Below are 21,213 nucleotides of genomic sequence, written 5' to 3' on the forward strand. Positions count from 1 at the left end.
AAAAAAGTCCCATCCTTAGGCTTTACAAGGGTTTTAAATACTTATAAAAATATGACCCTAATGGATCTACCCTAATGGACTGATTTGGCCCACTTAAAAAATTAATCCAAAAACCCTAAATTGAAAGCCCATAACCTGATCCAAATAAGACTTGGATTCTAGCTGAAAACAAAGTGTTAATTAAGCTGAAACAAATCTTGGGTTGTAGGTAACAAAATAAAATAAAACCCATAATATTAAATCCTTATTCTGCCGTGAGAAAAAGAGAAGGAAATAAAATATTACAGAACTGATCCAAGGCTTATTTATATAGCCTTTCTTGCAGATCATTAATCCTAGAAACTAAAGGAAATGCAGTCGCTTAAGTTGTTTCCAAGTTGTAATAGGAATCTAATCTCAGACTTGTGAATTTTTCTTCTTTTGAAAGGAAAGTAATTGGTGGCATCAATCCCCTTCTTTTGCTACCTCTTAGGATTTTTCTAATACTAGGAAACACAATTAAAGTTACTGGCATAATTAGAAAGCCTTACCGCCACTTTGTTTCCTAGGTCAACTTGGATTCTTTTGTTTTCTTTGCTGTGTTTTCTCCTCACCTTATAGCCTAGGTGATACAGTTCAAACCTTTGTGATAGGACCCAAGCAAGGCCAGATTCAGATTTTTTGGCATAAAAGTTTCTATCATCCAGTTTCATGCTATTGAACATAACTTTAAATCCAACTGTTGGATCAAGCTAAAATTGTACTTAAGGATTCCAAAGGTATTTTTCTATGTTATGATAAATTTTTAGGTGAATCGAAGTTCAGAAAGGATTTGTGATATAGGTCAGAAGAGGCTGTATGAATTTTATTATTTACTATTTTACTTTCTTTTGACTTGTGAACTTCCTATTTGGCAAGGATTTTGGAAATTTTCTAGTTCCACAAGAATCTTTAATCAGCTAAAACATAATTTCCAAGAGTGGCAACAATTCATTAATGTTCCAGAATTCTTTTTTTATAAGGATTTCTTATTCATCCTAGCTACACACAATAAAGAAGGGTTGGTGTTATTTAATGACAGATTAGTTATTTTTATTGTTCTCTGTCATGTTTGGGCTTCATTAACACTTTGTTTTGAGCTAGGATCCAAGGCTTGTTTGAATCAGGTTATGGGCTTTTCAATTTAGGATTCTTGATTCAGTTTTATATGTAGGTCAGTTCACCAACAAGAGTAGATCCATTAGGGTTAATTTTTAATAACTATTTAAACACATGTAACCTACATTTTAGCAGCCATTGATGAATATTACTTCTAAGTTTTTCAGTTTTAACATGTAAGAGTGATGTGCATCATGAGAATTATAATCCATCTCGTAAAGCTGAATCTAATATGCAAGAGGGTGCAGATGGTCCAATGACAAGAGCGAGAGCAAAACAACTACAACGGGCCATGACGAATCAAATTGCAATGATTGAAGCTGCGTCAGAGTTAAAAATTAGCAATCAGTTTGAAATTGGTTCAAGGGTGCTTATTTGCCTACAATTGGAACTTGGAGATGGGAAAAGCCCTTAATGGTTCTTTTCATGCTTGGCTACTTGTATTTGGATTGATAATGCAAGTGAAGGAATTGATCTTGTTTACGATCAGAACAGTAGATAGATTTGAACCCGAATTTGAAGTTCCAATGCATATGAAAGCAAGATTTATGTAGGTAAAATTCAAGTTCAGAACATGATCTTTCTAGATTGTCCAACCATGATTGCATTGGACTTTTGTGTCAAAAGTTATGGCTGTTTTAAATTTGGTCTGCTTATGTTTTAGAAATGTAAAAAAAAAAAAACGTGTGTTAGTTAAATTTGTCTACATACTTTATTAAAAGTCTAGTTTTTAGGCTTGATTTCTGTCATGTTGAATTCACCTAACTTTGGAGGGATGTTCTAAAGATAAATATGTATCAGAATATATAATAACACTTTTGGCCAAGATTTGAAAACTTAATTCAGAGAATTAAGAGTTGTTCTTCCAAATTCGTTTTATGAAGAACCCTACCTGACTTATCACTCTTCAATCACAAAGAGTGTGGCGTCGAAATCCTAGATTGATCTTTGTGGCGTCCAGATCGACTTATCAAAGTATCATTTTAGTCTATCCTCCATCTTATTTACCTTAAATCACTACAATCCAGCCTAAATACCAAAAGAAAGATAACACAACCAGACCCATCCTTCATCCATTTTCGTTAGAATCATTGTTGCCGATTTTCAAATCATTCATGACACATCATCTGGCATCAGAGCATCAGTTGCGATCTAAGAAAGAAGCCAAAAACAACAACAAGAAGAAGAAAGGTTTGCTGGAATTGAGGTTGATAGACTTAACTATGGCTGGAGATAAAGAAGATTTGCCAAGAGGGTTAAGTTTGGAACAGGCACAGGTTATGGGCTTACAACGATCTCATGCTGAGATTCGGGATGAGATGACTGGAATTCGTGAACAGTTGAATATCCTTATGCAAAGGAAGCAAATAAATAATTTGCAACCTCAACCGAGACAAGCACTTAGTGATGCAAACCTCGTGATCACGTGGTCACGCAACCCACAATCAAGAATGAGATCTGATCCCGGAAAGCCGAAATAGGTCTGATAGGAGTGCGACACAATGGAAACCTGCCCCAAGGCACCAACACTATTGGAATGAGTAGAATGACGCACGAAAGCCAGTTAAATCTTCGATAAGTCATATTCAGTTCGTTCAAGAACTGAAGAATGCAATAATCACTCTCACACGTTAAAACTGAAAAATTCAGAATAATAATCATCAATCTTGATTGTGGGTTGCGTGACCACGTGAACGAGAAGTATAAGGATGATGCCACGAAGCCAGTTATTCTTCAATAAGTCGTTTTCAGTTCTTTAGAGAACCAAGGAAGGGGAGATTATCCACTAATACACAACAAGTTTCAGCAAAGAAGTTTATTGATATGAAAATTATGTGACCCTACATGTTTGGTTATGCCTTTATTTATACTGACTCTAGACTTAAAGAAACCCTAATGGACCCCCCTTAGGTGGACTTATATGAAGCCCACTTACAATTTACCCAAATAAGTAATAATAACCCAAAAACTAAGAAGAAAATAATAAAAATCCAAAAAATTACCATCCTAAATATGCTAGAATCAAATTTGTGTTGCTGCCCCCTTTCCCTTGATGTCCTTGATTAGCTTCGATTTCCTTGTTTAACTTGGACAAATAAGAAAACAAATTTCCTTATTTGTTGCTGATTTAATTACTTTCCTTCCTATGTTAGGAAAAGCATTAAATAGTCCTCCCCTCTTTAGAAATAAGATATGGCCAACTTCCTTACTTAATTAGGAGAATAAATTACTGGCTTTTTATCCTTGTAGCATTAGGGAAAAAACAAGCCTAACAAGGCTGGTATTGGGTCGGACATATTAACCCCTCGTTCCACACGAATTGGGCTCTTCTTGGACCTGAATTATTATTATTCAGTTTTAACGTGTGAGAGTGATTCTTGCATTCTTCAGTTCTTGAACGAACTGAATCTGACTTATCAAAGATTAACTGGCTTCGTGGCATCATTCTACTCATTCCAATAGTGTTAGTGCCTTGGGGTAGGTTTCCATTGTGTCGCACTCATATCAGACTTATTTCAGCTTTCCGGGATCAGATCTCAATCTTGATTGTAGGTTGCGTGACCACGTGATCACGAGGTTCGCATCTACAAATGTACAAGTCAGGATCTAACCAAATCAAAAATCTATGAGCAAACATCTCAATGAGTCTAGAAAATATGAGAATATACTTTATTGTTCTTCTCATACCAAACTAAGTAATAGACTATGGTGAGAGGACTAATCGAGCTAGAATATGTGTGTTCTTTCTCTTTTGGAGGTCTGAGGATGCTTACTAAAGTAGAGGTTTCCATGTCATAGATGGCCATAAAATGAGATTCACGCCCAAGATATCTCCCCAAATCGAGGTTCGAGAAGGGGCACTCAAAGAATAGATGGTCATGAATCTCTACATGCAAATCACAAAGGATACATACCGAGAAGGGAATGATGTGAAGCATATGCAACTTGTCCATAATATAAAGCCAACCCAAGGAATAAAGCCAGAAGATGAAATAATGTTGTTGGGTATGGCTCGAGAACTAGAGTAAATGGTGGATAATGTCCTCAGGTCTGGTATCCCTAAGTGTCTTCTAAGCCAAGTCAATTATAAATTTTCCTAAAGAGTGACCTTTTCAGATATAATGAGCTAGAGAGTTTATCCAAGGATGGATGTGAATGGAGTCCCATATTGGCTAGAGGGTGGTTACCAAGAGGAAAGGCCTAAGAACCCTAAAATATATTTGACATCTTTGTATCTTAGATCATCCCGGAAGAGTGTAGCACCTTGAAAAGCAATAGATCACATAATTGTTGTCCATCTAACAACTAGAAGTCTTATCACAGAGAGGTAATAGCCCCATCATCAATACATTAAACAAACATCTCTTTACACTAATCTCTACTGAATCTTCCTCCAGGCCCAAGAAGATACTGAAAAAGGTCTAACATGCCACAAAGAACAACCCTCCAGCAAAATATTTTGCACTCAATTTGACCAAACTAATAACATGTCTAAAAGTAGTCTCCAAACATGCTTCAGAATAGCTACCTTAGCCCAAAAAAAAAGAAGAGAGGATAACCCTTTAAAGAAAGACAACTAAAATGCCCTCATTCTCATGATAATAGAACAAGGTAGAATAAACATAAAATACCAGTATACTTGGATTGAAAAGAGAACATATTTGATCAGTTAAAGGTGTTCAACATAAGTAAGAGAAGTTGAAGTCTACAACTTAATCCTTAAGAGAATTCGCCCAACCAAAGACATGCAATCCTTATGTTTTAGTCCAGTAGAGATCAAAGAGACTCTCAGATACATGATTGACAAATAACCCAACTTAAAAACCAAAAGAATCTGCAAAGAAGCTCCAAGTTCATCATCAACACCTAATAAGAAAGCCTAGCTTTTTGCCAGATTTTTTACCAGCCTAGACAACCTAGCAAAATCATTGAAGACCTTCCTCATAATCCCTACCAAATCCATATATGCCCGACATAAAATCATAAGGTCATTGGCAAAACATAAATGAATAATGGCATTTCCTGACACTGCTAAGGTTGTCCAAAATGTTTTTCCATGTATTTAAAAATATATAAAAATATTATATATTTTCGATAAAATCAAGTCAATTTCCATCATTTAAAAACTTTCTACACTTTTATTTTATTTTATTTTGGATGGCAAGATTTAAAAATAAAATAAAATAATAATAGATAATAATGAAAATAAAATTTAGGGAATGAAATTAGAGGCAACAAAGAAAAGAGAGGACTAAGATGATTGTGAACTAAAGAATCAAGAAAAAATAAATAAATAAAAAATTGTAGAGAGTTCCTAGTTCAAGAAGGAAATAATATAAAGGTTTAATCATTTTGAGTTTGGGCTTTTTTTTTTTTTTTTTTTGAGAGAAGCAAGACAATATAAATAAAGACAAAAAAAAACACACATAGAAACTTAACCCTAGAAAAAGAAAAAAGCAAAAGCAAAGAAACAAAGACTTATTGTCGACAACCCTACCACCCAACAAAAAATATAAACATGCAGTAGCATTGCCGGATTTCGACTAAAACCAACCACCATGTCAGTAGCAACAACCCCTACCACTTCTAATCAGATACATCTCTGGCAATGCCACCAAATCAGCCCCACAAACTCAAATCAACATCTTTTCATTTTCCTCTTATCCACTATAGTGTCATAACCATAAATCCAATAAACCAAACCTAATAAACCCACCCAAAGCATTTGCCTTATCCCTTGAATCCAATTGAACCTTCCTAAAAAATCTTGCCCTTAAACTTGGATCAAACATTCACCCATAAAAAGCCCTAAATACACCTAACAATAGCCATGATTTGAATCCCCTTTTTATTCAAGGATCTCATAGTTGTTTTCATCGTTTGTGTTGTTGTTTTGTATAAATCTAAACACATCGAGTGACCACCACGTGTCGTCATCTTAGAACTCTAGTCTTGCTTCTGTGAGTGACCACTATGAGTTGTCATTGCCTCCCTTCGTTCCAACATCTTTTGTCCATCCACTCCCAAAGGTCAAATTAGAACCTTAATGCATGAATTCACTTGCTTAGATGAGTTTGCAATCTGTAATTGTTTTATAAGTGTATATGTTGCATTTGTCCTAATTAATTTATTTGTGTTGAATAATTTGTAATATGTGATTGATTTTATATGTATAGATATATTCGTTTGTATATTATAAGAATTATGCTTTAATTTTCCTAAAATGATTTTTTTTTCTTTCTCTTAGGTGATTTTTGTTGGTTGTCGCCATTCAAGGATGGTAAAATCCTTAAAAGGATTCTATCCTCAAGAAATTTAAGTGTTCTGTCCCAAGCTAGCACTTATAAAATCCTAGATTCTCACTGAAATTTTACAAGGTATTATTAACCGATGTAGATTCTCCTAGTCTATACTTTGTGCACCTTATAGGCTTTGAGACGAACTTTTAAGGTTCATTTTCCTATGCAATGAAGGGTATTTTTAAAACCAACAGTCTAATCATCCTTCTTAAACATATTAGCTAGAACCATCTTTAGGATATCCCTGTACAATCTTACTAGGCAAGCATGATGAACATGAACCTAACATTGAAATTTGGTCATGACATAACGAGTGACAAGACAACTAAAACTATAAAATATAACTACGAGCAATTCCATCCAGAGGATAAATCCTTACATCCATAATAGAGGGATTGTTTAAGCTCTTATTTGTTTAAGCTCAAGAAAGTGAAATTATGATTTGATATAAGAAAAGCTTAAAACTTTGAGAAGATTATGAAAATAATGAAATCTTTTAGATAATTAAATTTGTCAGCATCAAGTGATGCGGAAAAGTCCAAAAACATCAGAAAGGACCCATTACATGTTCCAAATGGTCAAATGACTCGGTCCAAGACAAAGACATTGAAAGCGGCATTGATTGCATTGCTTTTAGACACGACCAAAAGCTTGATGTCTTCTCCCAAGTGCAGGAGTGTTGAAGTAATAAATAATCCGGCAAGACCAGGGTCGAACCATAGAGAGGTTAATTGTATAAATTATAAATAACAATACAACAACAATAATAACAATAATAGTAATAGTAATATTAATAGTAATAAAGAAGAAAAGGAAGAAGTTAATGAGAGCTTTGAGATGGAACACTAATGTAAGGATTAAACAATAATAAAAACAAATGTCAAGGTTAGAGGATCCACTAATGGTATTTCAAACAAGTATAGTATAAACTCTTATTACTCAACTTGGAAACCACACACGAAGGAGGTTTCAATCAGATTATAAATTGTTAACATGATTACATTAGTTATCTTATTCGAATAATGCTAATACTTGTAAATGTTGCCAGGCATTCTGATGCGGACCAGCCCAAAAACACCAGCAAGGACCCATTACATGTTCCAAATGGACCAATGACTCGGTCCAAGACAAAGACATTGAAAGACGCATTGAATGCATTGGTTTTGAAGGTTTCCACCAAGTCAGAATTGGAAGGTCCATTGGAGTATCAAGAGGAGATCCTAGTACATCTTATCCATGTGGAAGAGGGGTCCAATACAACCTTATTTGGGCCATGAGATAAGGGCTTTATTTTATTTTGTTAGCTACAGCCCAAGGCTTGTTTGGGCTTAATTCATACTTTGTTTTAAGCTAGGATCCAAGGCTTGTTTGGATTAAGTTATGGGCTTTTCATTTTTGGGTTATGGGCTTTTCATTTTAGGGTTTTGGGCCAGTTTTGAGTGGACCTCATATAAGTCCACATAAAGGGTCCATTAGGGTTAACTTTTCAAGAACTATTTAAACTCATGTAGGCCAAAATTTCGGCAGCTTTGATGAATATTATTCTGAATTTTTTCAGTTATAACGTGTGAGAGTGATTCTTGCATTCTTCAGTTCTTGAACGAACTGAATCTGACTTATCGAAGATTAACTGGCTTCGTGGCGTCATTCTACTCATTCCAATAGTGTTGGTGCCTTGGGGCAGGTTTCCATTGTGTCGCACTCATATCAGACCTATTTCGGCTTTCCGGGATCAGATCTCAATCTTGATTGTGGGTTGCGTGACCACGTGATCACGAGGTTCGCATCAGTTGGTATCAGAGCTAGGCTCCGAAACAAGGTCATATCATTCTGTTATTTTCGTTTTTTTTTTTAGTGTCCCTTAAGTTTTTTAGTGTTTGCATCCATCTTCTTGTTCTTCGTGTCTGTGTCATCTAAGCAAAAAAAAAAAAAAGTTGGAATGTTAGAGGTAATCCGTGTATTGATGTTTGGTACTCCTCTCTATTTCCCTATGATTATTGGATGTTAGAATGTTAGAGGTTTGAATGATCCCATAAAGCATTCAGAACTGCGTCAGCTCATCCATCAAGAGAGGATGGTTTTTTTTGGTTTGGTTGAAACTCGGGTTAGAGACAGGAATAAAGATAATGTTTCGCAACTTCTTCTGCGTAATTGGTCATTCTTGTATAATTATGATTTCTCTTGTCGTGGTCGTATTTGGGTTTGTTGGAATGCTGATTTGGTGAAGGTGGATGTTCTGGGAATGTCAGACCAGGCTATCCATGTTTCTGTCATGATATTAGCTACCAATATCTGTTTTAATACTTCAATCATTTACGGAGACAATAATGCATCTGTACGTGAGGCTTTATGGTCTGATATTGTGAGTCGTAGTGATGGATGGGAGTCAACCCCATGGATTCTTATGGGCGACTTTAATGCTATCCGCAACCAGTCAGAGAGGTTAGGGGGGTCTTCTACGTGGGCTGGTCATATGGACAGATTGGAAACATGTATACGTGAAGCGAAAGTGGATGATCTTCGGTATTGAGGTATGCATTATACTTGGACGAACCAATGTCCTGAGAATATGATTATGCGGAAACTAGATAGAGTGCTTGTGAATGAGAAGTGGAATATGCGCTTCCCATTGTCGGAAGCGAGATTCTTGCCTGCTGGTATGTCAGATCATTCTCCCATGGTGGTAAAAGTCACTGGCAATGTTCAGAACATAAAGAAACCATTCAGATTCTTCAATATGTGGATGGATCATGACGAGTTCATGCCCTTGGTGAAGAAAGTATGGGATCAGCATTCAGGAGGGTGTCCAATGTATCAACTGTGTTGCAAACTAAGGAAGCTAAAGCAGGAACTTAAACATTTCAATAAGACTCACTTCTCCAATATTTTCGATAGAGTCAAAGATGCAAAAGATCACATGGATAGGGCTCAACAAGCTCTGCATACAGCGCCTGAGGATCCAACATTGCGTATGCGAGAAAGAGATGTTGTTCGTAACTATGCTTCTACTGTCAGGGCGGAAGAGTGTTTTTTCAGACAAAAGGCAAGGATACAATGGCTTAGCTTAGGGGATCAGAATACTAGCTACTTTCACAAATCAGTAAATGGTAGACAGAATAGAAATAAGCTTCTCTCGGTTACAAGGGAGGATGGAGAAGTCGCTGAAGGACACGAGGCAGTCAAATCAGAAGTAATTGCATACTTCCAGCGTGTATTGGGAGTGAAACAGATGCCTAGGGTCCTGAACGAGGAAGTGATGCAATCGGCAATTATTTACAAATTGTCGGCAACTCAACAACATGTACTAGCACAAGATGTCACAAGAGAGGAGATTAAGCATGCTATGTTTAGTTTGAAAAACAACAAAGCTCCTGGTCCAGATGGCTTCAACGCAGGTTTCTTCAAAAGAATGTGGCACATAGTGGGGGAAGATGTAATCAACGCTGTTAGCTCCTTCTTCCAGACTCGTAGAATGCTTAAAGAAATGAATGCTACATCCATTTCCCTTATCCCTAAAGTTGCTAATCCTACGAGGTTGACAGATTTTCGTCCTATATCTTGCTGCAATACAGTATACAAAATGCATCGCGAAGATTCTAGCTGGGAGAATGAAAGTTGTTTTACCATCCTTAGTAGGTCCGTATCAAACAGCTTTTATCTCTGGACGGAGAATCAGCGACAATATTCTTTTGTCTCAGGAACTAATGAAAGGCTATCACACAACTACGGGTCCTGCTCGTTGTGCTATGAAAGTAGACCTGATGAAGGCTTATGACTCTGTTCGGTGGGATTTCGTTGATGCTACGTTGATAAAAATGGGATTCCCTAGAACAGTCATTGATTGGATCATGGTTTGTGTTACATCATGTCAATTCTCAATCAACGTCAATGGTGAACTTGCGGGTTACTTCCAAGGGGGGAGAGGGCTGAGACAAGGTGATCCATTATCTCCATATTTGTTTGTCCTATGCATGGAAATCCTGTCAGGGCTGTTCTGCAATATGAGTGCCAACCAAAACTTCAAGTTCCACTGGAGATGCAAGAAGGACAGAATTTCTCATCTTTGCTTTGCCGACGACTTGATGATATTCAGCAAAGGGGATGTACATTCAATCCGTATGATCAAAAATGTACTCACAGAGTTTCAGGTTCTATCAGGTCTATATCCAAATCCAAACAAAAGTGACATCTTCTTGAGCGGTTCGTTAGGAGCTGAGAGGGAACAGATTATCAGTATTCTTGGGTTTAGAGAGGGGGAGCTTCCTATGAAATATTTGGGAGTGCCTCTTATCTCGTCCAGACTAAAGGCTGTTAATTGTAAGGGCCTCGTGGATCGAATTACCGCCAAAGTTCGACATTGGACCTGTAGAACACTCTCTTTCGCAGGGCGAGTACAAACTGATTAACTCAGTCTTATTCTCCATCCAGGTCTATTGGGCATCTCTATTCCTATTACCTGGGGAAGTAGTGAAAAATGTTGAGCAAATTATGAGATCCTTTCTTTGGTCAGGTTCAGATATGAGCACTACCAGGGCTAAAGTGGCTTGGGATCAGGTATGTCTTCCAAAAAAGGAGGGGGGGCTAGGCATAAAAAAGGATAGCAGAATGGAACAAGATTGCCTTGTTGAAACATATTTGGAACTTGTGCAATGACTCAGATGGCTCAATCTGGTCTACTTGGATCAGATCCAATCTCTTGCGAGGTAGGAATTTCTGGACAATCAAGGCGCCAGGAAGCTGCTCTTGGGCTTGGGGAAAGATTCTAAAGCTCAGATCCTTAGCATGGCCGAAGATGAAGCACGTCATCGGAGATGGAATGACAACCTCTCTATGGTTTGACAATTGGCATCCTCACAGCCCGCTCGCTGATACCTACGGTGAACGTTTCATCTATGATTCAGGTATGGAACACAACGCGAGAGTGAACGTGCTGATTAATAACTTAGAATGGAGAATTCCTATCACTCATGCTATTGGCTGGCACCCCATTTTAGAAGCTATTCCTTCCACCTCTACTCCTAAGGGGCAAAAGGATGAGATTGTTTGGTTGGATTCGCCAAATCAGAGTTTCTCAGTCAAAGTAGCTTTGGGAACAACTAAGAATTCATCATCAAATGGTTGATTGGCATGACATCGTGTGGTTTCAAGAATGTTGTCCCAAGACATGCATTTCTTCTTTGGGTGGCTATCCAACGGAAACTCTCAACGCAGGATAGACTTCATCGGTTTGGTATTCATGGTCCCAATAGGTGCTCACTGTGTCTCTGCAATAATGAAGATCACAACCACTTGTTCTTTGAATGCTCCTTTGCGAAAGCATTATGGTGGAATGTTTGTGATAGATGCGACATTCCAAGAATGACAAAAAGCTTGGATGAATGGATTCGATTGGCCACTGTCTCTTGGCATGGAAAAAGTTTTCGTCAACTTTTCTCGTAAACTGGGTTTCGCAGCTACAGTGTATTGTATCTGGCAAGAACGGAATGCAAGGATCTTTGCAGATGTGTCTAAAGCTTCGAATTTGGTTTTTGATCAAATCGAATGTATCATTCGCGATAAGCTTGTTTTGATAAGGAATGTTCAACAAACAGATGAAAACATAAGGATCCAAAGACTTTGGAGGGTCAATAACATGGACTCTTAATTTGATGTTTAGCTGGTTGTTTTTGTACCCCTAGCATATCTAGTTGGTCCAAGTTTTTGTTTTGTTGTGGCTAGCCTGTAGCCATTTGTTGGTTTTCGTTTCTGTCCTCATTGTAAATCTTGGGTATGCCCATTATATTCTTTGTATCATTTTCTTTTAATACATAAGTCAGCTTACCAAAAAAAAAGTTTATATTTCATCTTGTTACTGCCTCTAATCATATCAGTTTGTTAAAAAGAAAAAAAAATCAGAAAGAAATAGAGAAAAGAGTGATTAGTTGAAATTTGAAGGATCATTCAATTTTTGCCGCAGAAACACAAATCTTGGTGAACCATAAGCAAACCACCTCAGAATCAATTTAAACTTCATATTCAATCTATTGGGGGTGGGATCGCATGATATATCAAATTTGGGCTTATTCTGATATTATTTGCTTGAGGTTTTAATTCGAGTTTCAATTCTGCCGCAAAACACTACTCTTAGTGAACCCTAGGTAAAACACCTTGGAATCTATTGAAACTTCATATTCTGAGTATTGGGTATGCGATTGCATCACATATTAAACTTGGGATTATTTTGATATCGGTTTCTGGAGGTTTTAATTGGAGGTTCAATTCTGCTGCAAACTGATCATACAAGGGGTTTGGGTACCTAGACATTATAGAACGACCTATAAATTGATTTTTGGTGTTTTCATAGTATTTCAATACTAAATATTGAATTTGAGGTCATTTCGAGATCGTTTGGTCTGGGTTTCAATTCTGTTACGTAAAATTGCGTAATAGGTTAGATTTGCCTCGAGTTTCAAAACATGATCTTTGCTGTTTAGTTTTGTCCAAATATTTTTGTTTCTGCTATATTTGGATTATCTAGGAGTCAAGTAATTGTTTTCTTAACATTCGCTTCTGTTTTATTTCGTGTCTTCGTTTCGTCCACAATTCGTACGAATTTGCATTGCTACTCGCAAAATTGTAATCCTAGTTTTCTTTTGCTTTGTTTTCAGTATATTTATTGATTCTTGAGTCTGAAAATTATATTTAGAGTGCGCTGCGAAGGCTATTGACTTTGATTTGTTGATTTCAGTTCCTAAAGAACCAAAAGAAAGCAAGTTGTGAGGTAAAAGGCGTAGAGAGCTTAATAGAGTGAAAAGCCTTCATTTTTGTTTGTGTGATACACGAGAGGTGTGAGGATATATTTGTGCTACTGACCAAATTTTGCAGATTCAAAGAATGTCTGAAAACAACGAATCAGCGACACAAAACGTTGACGTAGCTTTCCAATTGCGATCCATAGGCCAGCAACTTGAGCTGTTGTCTAAGACGTACAAGGATCTGAAAGATGAGGTGAATTCGATAAAGCAACAGAATAGTGGGGCTGATCGACGGGGAAATACGGTCTGTATGGCTGCATGGAATGTTAGATCTGATTTTGAAGAGTTTGTTGATGAAAACGCAGATGCGGGAGAAGATGACTATGATTTTGCATCAGCTGGCCAAGGAATCAGGTCTGGACCGAACAGGGCTAGGAGGAATGTGAATTTCCGTGGCATGAGCACTTATGAAGATATGGATGGGGACTTGGACACCATTAAACTGAAAATTCCTACCTTTCAAGGTAAAAACGATCCCGAGGCTTATTTGGAGTGGGAGAAAAGGTAGATTGGATTTTTGATTGCCATAGCTATTCTGAACAGAAAAAGGTGAAATTGGTGATAATTGAGTTTACGGAGTATGCGTTGATTTGGTGGGATCAGATTGTGATCAGTAGGAGGAGGAATGGCGAGCGACCCGTTCAGACTTGGGGGGAGATGAAAGTCTTAATGAGGAGACGATTTGTGCCAAACCACTATTATAGAGACTTATATCTGAAGCTCCAAGGTCTGAATCGGGACATTGCTAATGTGGTTGAGCTACAGCACTATGTGGAGCTAGAGGACATGGTTCACATGGCGACGAAGGTTGAGAGACAACTTAGGAGGGGGCATGCTCGGCCAGCGTTTAATTCGGGTTCGTCATCATCTTGGAAGCCGAATCTAAAGAGAGAGGGCACTGTCCGCCCAAGATCCTTTGGTCCTTCTAGAACTGAACCACCAAAGGCTAAAGTTGATGTCCCTACTGATCCCAAAGGTAAATCTGAAACTCAACCTAAACGTACTCGTGATGTTAAATGTTTCAGGTGTCAGGGACATGGACATTATGCTTCAGAACATTATCCCAACTTTTACGTGCTGTAATTCAAAAGAATTTGAAAAGTTGGGAAGAATGTTTGCCTTTTGTTGAGTTTGCTTATAATAGAACTGTGCATTCAACTACTACTTTTTCTCCTTTTGAAATTGTTTATGGTTTTAATCCACTAACTCCTATGGACTTAATTCCTTTACCTTTTGAAGAAAGGGTAAGTTTAGATGGTGAAAAGAAGGCAAAGATGGTGAGAGAACTCCATGAGGGAGTTCGACTACAAATAGAGAAAAAGAACAGACTTTACGCTTCTAAAGCAAATAAGGGACGTAAACTGGTTGTTTTCCAACCCGGTGATTGGGTATGGGTGCACATGCGTAAGGAACGATTTCCTAACCGAAGGAAATCAAAATTACAGCCTCGTGGTGATGGTCCTTTTCAGGTTTTAGAGAGAATCAATGACAACGCATACAAAATCGACCTTCCAGGTGAGTATAGTGTTAGTGCTACCTTTAATGTTGCTGATCTTACTTTGTTTGACACAGATTTTGATTCGAGGTCGAATCCTTTCGAGGAGAGAGGGGATGATGCGGAACAGCCCAGAAACACCAGCAAGGACCCATTACATGTTCCAAATCGACCAATGACTCGGTCCAAGACAAAGACATTGAAAGACGCATTGAATGCATTGGTTTTGAAGGTTTCCACCAAGTCAGAATTGGAAGGTCCATTGGAGTATCAAGAGGAGATCCTAGTACATCTTATCCATGTTGAAGAGGGGTCCAATACAACCTTATTTGGGCCATGAGATAAGGGCTTTATTTTATTTTGTTAGCTACAGCCCAAGGCTTGTTTGGGCTTAATTCATACTTTGTTTTAAGCTAGGATCCAAGGCTTCTTTGGATTAAGTTATGGGCTTTTCATTTTTGGGTTATGGGCTTTTCATTTTAGGGTTTTGGGCCAGTTTTGAGTGGACCTCATATAAGTCCACATAAAGGGTCCATTAGGGTTAACTTTTCAAGAACTATTTAAACTCATGTAGGCCAAAATTTCGGCAGCTTTGATGAATATTATTCTGAATTTTTTCAGTTTTAACGTGTGATAGTGATTCTTGCATTCTTCAGTTCTTGAACGAGCTGAATCTGACTTATCGAAGATTAACTGGCTTTGTGGCGTCATTCTACTCATTCCAATAGTGTTGGTGCCTTGGGGCAGGTTTCCATTGTGTCGCACTCATATCAGACCTATTTCGGCTTTCCGGGATCAGATCTCAATCTTGATTGTGGGTTGCGTGACCACGTGATCACGAGGTTCGCATCACATTCATGATTATAACTCAAATTAACAACAAATCAAGTTCCTTTCATAGCTCAGGTGTCCGTTATACCATACAGTATATGGGCTATGAAAGTGCCAAGTATTTGTTGTACCAAGTGTTATCCAACATAAATCTAGATTAACCCTTTAATAAGCAAAGTATTAAAACTGAACAAGATAACAAATATAAAACATGTTAATATCAAGCATTAAAGTCCATGTTGAGTTTATACTATATTTATTTTTACACCATTAGTGTACCCTTTTCACCTTGACATAATAGATTTAGCTAAACATAATGAAAGAAAGAAACATAAATAAACAAGATAAGAACATAATTATACAAATAAAGGAAAGGAAATGAAGAGCATAAACAAGAGATTAATATAACATCAAATAAAACTTAAACATTACAAAATACAAAGAAAAAGAGCAAGAGCATGATCTTGATCTGAATACCAAGATGCCTAAATGCATGGAAAATGCCTCCTTTTATAGGCCAAAATTTGGAACTATTGATTTGATGAATAATTGTTGAGTGGGTGGCCACATCTTAACTTGGTGAAAAGCCTTATCTTCTTGTCTGAATAAAACGTCATTGCTAACATCAGAACTGAAACCATATGTACACATGAAAGTTCTAGGACATTCTCTTAGCTTTCCAAGAAAAAAAATTTGACTTCTCCATTGTTGCTATAATTTAGACTTGAAAACGACCTTCTTAGATCTTGGTGTCCACATGAAAGTTGTAGGCCTATGTCTTCTGAATTTGTGTAAACATTTGAGATCATTTTGACATCTAGAACTCGAGATATGACCCAATTACCGCAACAAGTCCAAATTATAACAACAACGGAGAAGTCCGAATCTATCCTACAGCCCAAACACTATTCAGTGTTTGGCCCATATCTAGAGTTCTAGAAGTCCAAATGACCTCCATTGTTTTTTCCTGGAAAGCTGAGTCAATTTTCTACAACTTTCATGTTTTCAAGTGGTCCCAGTTCTGATGCTAGCAATTTTGTTTTATTTAGACAAGAAGATAAGGATTTTCACAAAGTCAAGAGTTGGCCACCCACTCAACAATTAGTCATCAAATCAATAATTCCAAATTTTGGCCTATAAAAGGAGGCATTTGCCATGTATTTGGGAGCTTGGTTGTTCAGATCAAGTTCATGCTCTTTATTTCTCTCTTTATATTTTTTTTGTAATTCTTAAGCTTTGCTTTCATTAATATCTTGTTTATACTTTTCATTTCCTTTCCTTTCCTTAGTTAACTTGTATCTTATTTATGTTCTTGTTTTGTTTATTTATGTTTCTCTTCTTCATTATGTTTAGCTAAGTTTATTATGTCAAGGTGAAACTATTACACTAATTGATACGATCCAGGCAAGGTCAAATTCGGATTTTGACATAAAATGCGCAACTATCCAGTTTTACAGAAATAGTCATAATTCTCAATCCTACCGTTGGATCGGGCTAAAATTTTACGTGGAGGCTCCTGACATGTTTTCATACCTTGGGTTAAAATATCATATCAATTGGAGTTCGACAAGGCATCCAAACACAGGTCAACAGAGGTTGTACGGGTTTTGTTATTTACTTCCTTTTGACTTGTGGACTTCCTATTTGGCTAGGATTCTCTTCCTAAACGGATGTGGCAGCTTATTTTGGGAATCTCCTAATTCTACAAAGACCTTTAATTGGCTGCAACATAATTTCCAAGTGTGGTAAGGATTCATAAATGTTTCAGAATCCTTTTCTTACAAGGATTCCTTATTCATCCTAGCTACAAAAAGGAAAGAAGATTTCAAAACTAATTCTACCTTCAGATTTGATTCTCCTAGCTTATATAGAACTTCTAAAGGGCTACAAATCTGATCCTATCATATTTAGGATATTAAATTTGGATTTATTTATTTTATTGTTATTTTCTTCCTAGTTTAAGGTTTATTTATATTATTTGGGTTTAATTGTAAGTGGGCATCCTATAAGTCCACATAAGGGGTCCATTAGGGTTTATTTAGGTCTAGAGTCAGTATAAATAAAGGCATAACCAGACATGTAAGTTAGACAATTCAGATTAATAAAACTTCTTGTTTGCCGCACTTTGTGTGTGTGTGTGTGTGTGTGTTGGTGAGATAATCTCCCTTCCATGGTTCTTTAAAGAACTGAAAACAACTTATCGAAGAACAACTGTCTTTGTGGCGTCATCCTTATACTTCTCGTTCGCGAATCAATATTCGTTGGGTGGGGGTCTCCGTTTGCAATAGTGCTGGTGCCTAGGTACAAGTTATCTTTGTGTCACACTCCTATCAAACCTGATTTACTTGGCTTTCCGGGAATTGGTGTCTTTGCATGTGGGTTGCGTGACCACGTGATCACGAGGTTCGCATCACTAATGGTGTAAGAATAAGTATAATGTAAACTCAAAAGGGACCTTAATGTTTAATATTAACATGTCTTATCTTTTTATCTTACTAATTTTTAATACCTTGCTTGTTAAATGGTTAATCTAGATTTGTGTTGTATAACACTTGGTAAAACAAATGCTTGGCACTCTCATAGCCCAACCGTATGGTATTACTTACACCTGTGCTATGAAAGGAACTTGATTTGTTGTTAACATAAGTAAGCATCATGAATTCTTGAAAATATTTAAAAGTTTGGTGCTACATAAATAAGATAATTAATATGATCATGTTAACAATTTATAATGAGCTATTAATGACAAATCATCCAATGGGAACCTCCTTCGTGTGTGGTTTCCAAATTGAGTAATAAGAGTTTATAATATACTTGTTTGAAGTACCATTAGTGAATCCTCTAACCTTGACATTTGTTTTTATCATTGTTTAATCCTTACAGTAATCTTCCATCTCAAGGTTCTCATTAATTTCTTCCTCTTTTATTACTACTACTACTACTATTTAAATTCTTGTTATATTTTACGTACATTAAGTATGCTCTGTGTTTGATCAAGGATCCTGACATTGTTGGTCCTGCCTTGTTCATTCGCATCAGAAATCTGTTTATATTATATAATATATCTCTTTGATCTTTTCATAAACTCAATATATAGGCTGGAAACCTGTGACCCGATCTTTTAGATCATTCTCAGGTATAACAACGCCACGTACTAAGTATTATTATTATTATTATTATTATTATTATTATTATTATTATTATTATTATTATTATTATTATTTTGTTGTTGTTGTTGTTGTATTGTTATTTATAATTTATACAATTAATCTCTTTGTGGTTTGACCTCGGTCTTGCCGGGTTATTTATTACTTCGACACTCTTGCACTTGGGAGAAGACATCAATCTTTTGGTCGTGTCAAGTTTTTGGCGCCGTTGTCGGGGAGGTAAATTCTTGTACAAATTATAGTATTTATTTTGTTTTCTCTTTTCACTTTTCTTGTATCTAACTTTGTTTCTTTTGTTTTCTTTTTCCTTTTATTCTCTTTCTACATGTGCATGAGTGTTTGGTCACGTACATTAAGTGGTAGACTTTGTAGGGTATCCTCATCATTTTCAGAAAATAAGGCCAAAGAAGATAACTAGTCACTTCATAATGAGAATAATGAGAACAACCGTGTTAGGAAACTTAGAGACCATATGAATCCCACAAGAACAAGTGCACCCTCATGCATAGTTTTCCCTCCAGATGCATCCCTTTTTTATTTTATGCCAGGCATTATTCAACTTTTACCGTCTTTTCATGGCTTAGATCTAGAAAATCCATACTTGCATTTGAGAGAATTTGAAGAAGTTTGTAACACCTATAATGACTTAAATTGTAGTATGAATACCATTAGATTAAAAGCTTTTTCGTTTTTCATTAAAAGATAAAAGCTAAAAACATGGCTACAAAATCTTAGGTCAGGATCCATTCGTGCTTGGGATGAAATGCAACAATAATTTTTAAAGAAGTTTTTTCCATCTCACAGAACCAACTCTTTCAAAAGACAAATCACCACTTTCACCCAAAAACCAGGTGAAACATTTTACCAATGTTGGGATAGGTATCAAGACTTGCTTAATACTTGCCCTCATCATGGTTTTGAAACATGGAGATTGGTTTCATAATTTTATGAAGGATTAACACCTAAAAATAGGCAAATGGTTGAATTGATGTGCAATGGAACTTTTGAAGATAAAGAACCTAATGAAGCAATGGAGTACCTAGACTTGCTAGCTGAAAATGCGTAAAATTGGGACACTACGGGCACTTATGAGGCACCAAGTAAAACCCAATCTAATACATCTAGTTGAGGTATGTATAACCTTAGGGAAGATCATGACTTCCAAGCCAAGTTTACATCTTTAGCTAGAAAAGTCAAGGCACTAGAATTGAAAAGGAGTGCTCAATTAAAATTTGTTCAAGACATTGTGTGTCAAATTTGTGAAACAAATGAACATGCAACCAATGACTGTCCAACTTTGCCTTCTTTCAAGGAATGCCTCCATGAACAAGCCCATGCTTTAAACAGTTTCCAAAGGCCCAATCATAACCCATACTCGCAAACATACAATCCTGGTTGGAGAAATCACCCAAATTTCAGTTGAAAGAGTGATAAGAATAATGCACAAACTTCACAGCCACCGTTTCAAGCCCACCATAATTTCCAAAATTCTCATGGATATACAACTCCTTATGCTCCACCTCCTAGAAGAAATCTTGAGGAAACATTGCATGCATGCATGCATTGAAAAGCAAGAGACAATCAACACTCAACTTACTCAAAGCATGAAAAATTTTAAAGATGCTCTTACAAAATTCACATTTGCTCTCAGTTTTCAAGAGAAAGGTAAGTTTCTATCTTAACCACAGCAAAATCCAAAGGGGCAATACAATGCAAATGCAAGTAGTTCCGGAAGCTAACATATAGATCAAGTCAAATCAATCATCACTCTTCGCAATGGTAAGGTTATTGAAAAACCCACTCTTGAACCTTGTGAGAAAGATGATGAGTCAATCTCTGAGGATAAGGAAGGGGTTGAATTTGAACATTGTAAAGAAGAGATTGATTCTCCGCCAGCACTTTCATTTCCTCATGCCATGACCAAACAAAGGACAGTCAATCATAATTGTGAAATCCTTGAAACTTTCAAACAGGTAAGGATCAATATACCTTTGTTGGATGCTATTAAACAGGTACCTTTCTATGCTAAATTTTTGAAAGATCTATATACTGTGAAGAGAAAACTGAATGTGAAAAAGAAAGCATTTTTAGCCAAACAAGTAAGTGATGTTCTTCAGAATAATAATGCTTTGAAATATAAAGATCCTGGTTGTCCTACAATTTCTTGCTTTATTGGAGAACATAAAATTGAAAGAGCTTTACTTGATCTTGGAGCTAGTGTGAATTTACTTCCATATTCGGTTTTTTAAAGTCTCAATCTAGGTGAGTTAAAACCAACTTCTGTAACTCTTTTACTTGCTGATAGATCTGTAAAAGTGTGAATTTACTTCCATATTCGGTTTTTTAAAGTCTCAATCTAGGTGAGTTAAAACCAACTACGGGTCCTGCTCGTTGTGCTATGAAAGTAGACCTGATGAAGGCTTATGACTCTGTTCGGTGGGATTTCATTGATGCTACGTTGATAAAAATGGGATTCCCTAGAACAGTCA

General features: G+C 36.7%; 1 non-coding gene across 1 annotated transcript; it reads right to left on the reverse strand.

Annotated features, from left to right (window-relative positions):
* Nucleotides 1-19,533: 19,533 nt before the first annotated feature.
* Nucleotides 19,534-19,642, reverse strand: LOC118030173 (small nucleolar RNA R71). Its single transcript, XR_004684287.1, has one exon. It is a non-coding gene; the product is annotated as a small nucleolar RNA R71 (small nucleolar RNA).
* Nucleotides 19,643-21,213: the final 1,571 nt, after the last annotated feature.

Source organism: Populus alba, chromosome 4, assembly GCF_005239225.2.
Source record: "Populus alba chromosome 4, ASM523922v2, whole genome shotgun sequence".
NCBI classification, from domain to species: Eukaryota; Viridiplantae; Streptophyta; class Magnoliopsida; order Malpighiales; family Salicaceae; genus Populus; species Populus alba.